At 45.3% G+C, this 5,383-nt stretch overlaps 1 protein-coding gene across 1 annotated transcript in view; it reads right to left on the bottom strand.

Moving 5' to 3' along the window:
- T265_07924 (hypothetical protein) overlaps positions 1-5,383 on the bottom strand; it is a gene marked incomplete at both ends in the record, with an annotated part of 31,157 nt that overhangs the window by 14,250 nt on the left and 11,524 nt on the right. Inside the window, 2 exons of the mRNA XM_009173584.1 lie at positions 1,184-1,281; positions 4,193-4,302. The remainder of the gene's footprint in view (positions 1-1,183; positions 1,282-4,192; positions 4,303-5,383) is intronic.

The raw sequence follows: 5,383 nt of genomic DNA, 5'->3' as shown, positions 1-5,383 counted from the left end.
TACGGCAGTGAAGCATCAGTGCCAACACTGATGTTGCTGTCATTGATGATGATGATGATGACTTGTACATAACAAGACAAGCTAATGGTGGTTTTATTGGGATTGGGGAGGAGTAGTATCGCTTTTTTGTGAACATAACATTATCAACACCCCGTTTGTACAAAAATTGATGATGATGATGATGACTTGTACTATACATAACAAGCTAATGGTGGTTTTATTGGGATTGGGGAGGAGTAGTATCGCTTTTTTGTGAACATAACATTATCAACACCCCGTTTGGTTTGTACAAAAATCAATTCATCTTGAATTTCATCACCTGAACAAAAACAAGGTTAAAAACCGTGTTAATGGTGGGACACTGATAACATGCGAATAGATGTGTGTACTGAAGACAAACACGTAGTATGAGGATGGATTCGAACCGTAGACCTCAGCCTACCGGAAGAAATCTTAACCAAATGAGCGATCGAAGCCGGTTCCACAACTACTCACTTACACCTACGGACTTTGCAGGGGATTAGCAACGTTTATGTATGATTAAATGTATAATGAATGTGTTAGCCCTGTTACTGAGCCCCATACGTGATCTTCATTCCAAAAATGCCTTTTGCACACCTAGACTATTGTGAAGGTTACTTAAGGGGATTAGTCAGGACGCCGACAAACATCACTTGTAACTCCATCAGACAGGTATGCCCAACCAAGTGGGAAATACAAGTGACGCACCTTCAATTATCAGGTAGAAGTGGCCGGTTTAGGCTGCTCAAGTTTACTTAACAACGAAATCAGCACAGTTTAGGCGCGATGATCTCGGCAGGAAGGTGAACTAGTGAACAGATATATACCAGGCAGATAAACTCAGACCGCTTGTAAAAGCCGAAAAGCACTAGATGAGTGTAAGTTATCTATTTAGGCGATCGGTCGATCGCAACCAGTAAGTGCTGCTGGCGATACAGATGATCAAATCTTCCCATTGGACAGGGGTTTGCAGGGAGAATAAATGATTTTGACGAAAGAGCCCACCCCAAAAATGTCTAGACACACGGAATGACCTGGCCAGATGAGAGCACTGCAGCCTCTCCTCTGCTTTGTACACGAGAACTCACAATGTTGAAAAAACTAAACGCCAAGCTAGCCCCAGTCAGGTCATACCAACAGACTGCAAATAAATAGCGCTTACTTTTCCGACGTTCTGAGTTTCGCTCCAGTGAAAAGTATACAAGTAACCGGGCGATTGAGTTGCTTTATGCATGTGCCGAAGGAAGTCAAGGTTGAAGCCTGAAAAGTCCGCAGAAATAAAAGAGGGCCAGAAGGAACGGGGGGAAATCCAATACAACGTTAACTTATGACGACCAACTCCCGCGAAGAGGGTAACGCGAATTGGTGAGTTTACCAGATTTCATGAGGTAACTTCCATATTATCCTTGAAAACAAATTAATAAACCGCTCAGCTGCAACACCCCTTCCTTCCAGACTGTCTGATTGAGCGCTTGGTGAAGGCACCTTCGAATGTTTACGGCAGGCCAGCACCAGGTCACCCACTCTTTTCACCTCTTTTTATTCTAGTAATCATTCAGCTGTAACAGCCTTTCGGTGCCCAGCTGCCACCCGAAGGAGGCACGAGGGCTTGGATACTGCAAGCTTGGACAAGTGTACACAAGGGAAGTCGAGATCCAAATGTCGGGTTCGAACCGCGGACTTTCCGGTCAGTAAGTTCGCGATCTAACCACTAAGCTACCTCGCCATAAGTCTTGCAAACCAGTGGTTCTTGATTTAAGGGGCCACTCAAATATATCTGTTTTCACAAACGCATCCCGAAAACAACCGGGCTGTTCGTTTTGAACGGTGTGGTGTACTGCTTCTCTGTGACAGATTTTAATAATAACTAAGCTAAAAGTCGAAATAATGCTAGCTAATTGGCTGTTAACCAGGTCATAGTTGATCTATTCATCAAGCTTGCCCAATGACTTGCGTACAAGGGATCGGATCATAAATACAAAACTAACCGCACCACTTCACTTATATTCTTTCCTATCAACCTCACAAAAGCCACAACAGTCCCACCAAGGTGCATTGGCGTGCACTGGAAAGCATTGTCATAGCCACTACCAAACCATCACACACAACTGTGTGTACCTCTGACACCATCAGTCATCGCAACACTTGAATGCAGTGACTGACCATTCCATATTGCACCAATAAGCTTTGTTAGGTAGGTAGGTTGTCATGGATTCTCTGCCTTCTTTGAAAAGAACTAGATACAGACGGTCCGGTCCTGGTGACTTCTCACGTTTCAGTGCGGATATTTTGTACTTTATTTATTCTTCTGGCGGGCGAATAAGGCTCACATTCTATTCGCCCATGCGTGCTATCTCCGGAGACTGTGTTGCAAGAGGCCAGCGAAAGTGTTCCTTGTTCAGTTGGAATTTTTGCGAGTGAATTAAGGAGTCGGCTTTCTCACTTATCGTTTCAATGACCGTCGCTATCCTAGGGCCCATCAATCGTATCAGCTGATACAGGGCAGTAGCAAAAACCTTCGCCATCTCCTGAGCTTGCGGTATCCTCCAAAGCTTTCGGTCTTTCCTTAGGCTCATCACTATTCGGCGTTTGAGGGATTTTTCGTGCGCCGTGGTATCCGCTGCCTGCTGGTACGGATTTCCTGGTATTAATCAGGACTAGCGATCTCGACGATATCCAGTATCGGACAGTCAGCACTGAATGCCGCTAGCAAAGTTCCTTCCGCATTTTTCCGTGATTCATCCACGTGCTCGTTACAAGTACAGTATTGTTGAGCTAGCTCAGATCGATACCGCATAACTACGGTAGATCTCCGAAGATGGTGGGTTGGCATGCCTCTTGCTGAATTGCGAGAGCCTGAAGTGAGTCGAACTGTCAGGCGTGCACGCATCATAACGTGACTGCAATCAAGTTGTGTGCCCAAAAGACAAGGCAGTATGAATTTTGGCTCTACATCGGTGACCGGTCCAACTGAGCTCACGGCTGATTTGTAGTTGGTGGCCGCCAGGTTACGCGAATCGAACTTTACGCTGAAAGTTCGTACTGGCCAGAGACAGTTGGTGATCAGCACACAAACGGAGGCGTTCTGTGCGACGAGCAACGACTCCGAATCGACCGCCCAGATGTGATTCCAAGGAGCTCAAACGACCGAATCGGGCATTCATATCGCCCGCAAGGATCAGAGTCAGTGCTTCTTGCTCGACGAACGGATCCAGATAAATCTCAATAGAAAGTATCCTTCTCTAAGTCAGAAGTGTAATCCGTTGGGGCATATGCCAACACTACGAACGGCCACCGCTTCTATGTCGAGAGTCATTGCGCTTGACTGAGCCTGTTGACTCCTCCTGGGGATCAACGGTGATCAGCGGCTATTTTTGCGTTCCGACTACTCATGAGTAGTGAGATTTACGCCCGTCTATCGCAACGCCGCTTTAGTTTCCTTGCTGCTCGCTCCCAGTTTTTGCTTCTAATTGGGGCTGATTCTAGTAACTGATGTCAATATTTCATCGCCTGCCCGTTTTCACTTGCAAGTTCGTATCAGCTGTACCTATTTTCGAGTGTTCACTCCGACGGGAAAACGGACCGCCAGGGGATCGCAGTCTGAGCTCCTCGGACAGTACCGCCTCAGTGCGCCACCGCATCTGCCAGTGAGCCTCTTTTGAGATTTGTTTTAAACGGACCCAAGCGCAGAATCCGATTTGGCACGCAGCTACTTCGCACTGTCAGCCAAGGACAGTTCCTTATCTCCCGAACGTACTGATTGTTTTCTGCGCCGTTATCTTTCTATACGACCAATTGATACTGACTGACTGCCCATATCTGCAAGTTTTTGATTGGTAAGCGAACGGTAGAAATATGTCTGCAACTGACCGACGCTGACAATAAGATAAGCCTAGTGAAGAACACATCGCGGGTGGAATAGGTATCAGAAAAGTAGTTAGAAACTGATGCGGTTTTAACGGTAGACTTAATTCAAACCCAGCTGAATGCCTCGTTCGTAATGTACTTCAAATGAACAAAAGCCAACTCATATTTCAGTCCGTACAATATTTGAGACATTGAAGTATATTAGTATAATGATAACAACAATATATTAGTAAAAAGAAACACGTGATTGCACATAGGTGCGATTTACTGAATGCAGGTGGAGTGCACACAACATATGACTCACCTGTGTGCGGTTCCTATTCACAGTCGTCCTCGTCAACCCTTTGATCTGATCCGCAGTTAAGAGCAAAATAACTTCCGGTTCGACAAAAGGTTCTAAAACAAGGTTGGATTCTGTGGGACCAAGAAGGGGGAGAAGCGTATGATAAGACAAAAAAGTAAACAACTAACTTGCAGTGCTGTGTCCAAAAAGTTAACGATATACATGACTAGTGGAACCATAACAAACTGGTAACTCACCTAACGGAAATGAGCCTAACGGTAAAGTTACAAACCTCTCCAGTCTCCGAACAGGATGGGACAACATGTCTGATTAATCGCACCGATACATGCTACTTTTTCTACGGCACACCTCTTCAACAGGCCTTTATCCTCGAGTCGTTTTCCATGTCTGACGGTCAAAGCCACTTTTGACACAAGATAAACGATAAAAGATGAGCTCCGAAAGTTAATACGAATTCTATCGCCTGAGTAATAAAGCTCATCTGGCTTTTACAGCACACATCACAACGAGTTGTTCGCCGGTGGGATCTATTAAGTAGAAGTATCAGGAAGACTCATATTCTGCCCTGATAACAGAACGAAGTAGAGATGCCTTGCAGTCTGAAAACTTTGACCCTGATACTTGCCCGAACTTCAGAAGCGACAACCAACTAACGGCTTGTCTCACCTGGAATTCAAAAAAATCCTGTTCATTCTGAGTGGTTGTGACAGACACTGCTGATTCACTGCGAAAAACGCGAAGCCAACTATTTCACCACCAGCAGCACAGTAATCCATTGTACGAGAGTTTATCATAGGAAGGTCCTGCTTCCATTTTAGGCTCGCAATTCATCGACACTACCCGTTGGACAATCCAACCATGAAATAAAACGAAAGTGGTGATTTCACGTTGGGTTAACTCAATGACTAATGGGAAATAGGCAGCAACGTGAGCGCAATTGTTTTGCTTTCGAATCACTTTAAGTTACTGCGGCAGTCTAGCTTCGGGTTGTTAGGGAATCTATCTACTGTTGACAACAGCCTTCCCGTCTTCTGGACGAAGTTGAGGGTCACCAAGTCAGGAAAGCTGTCCCAGAGAAAATTTGCCCAACTCCACGGGTTTGATGAGGAAAAAAATCCGGCGTTCGGACTCCTAATAAAGCCCCTGTTCTATTTTCATTGTAGCAGAATTACAGCACAGACTGGCTGGAAT

The sequence above is a fragment of the Opisthorchis viverrini genome (genome assembly GCF_000715545.1).
Source record: "Opisthorchis viverrini unplaced genomic scaffold opera_v5_198, whole genome shotgun sequence".
Lineage (NCBI taxonomy): Eukaryota > Metazoa > Platyhelminthes > Trematoda > Opisthorchiida > Opisthorchiidae > Opisthorchis > Opisthorchis viverrini.
Note: the sequence above shows the minus strand (reverse complement) of the source record. Positions and strands in the feature narration are given on the sequence as shown.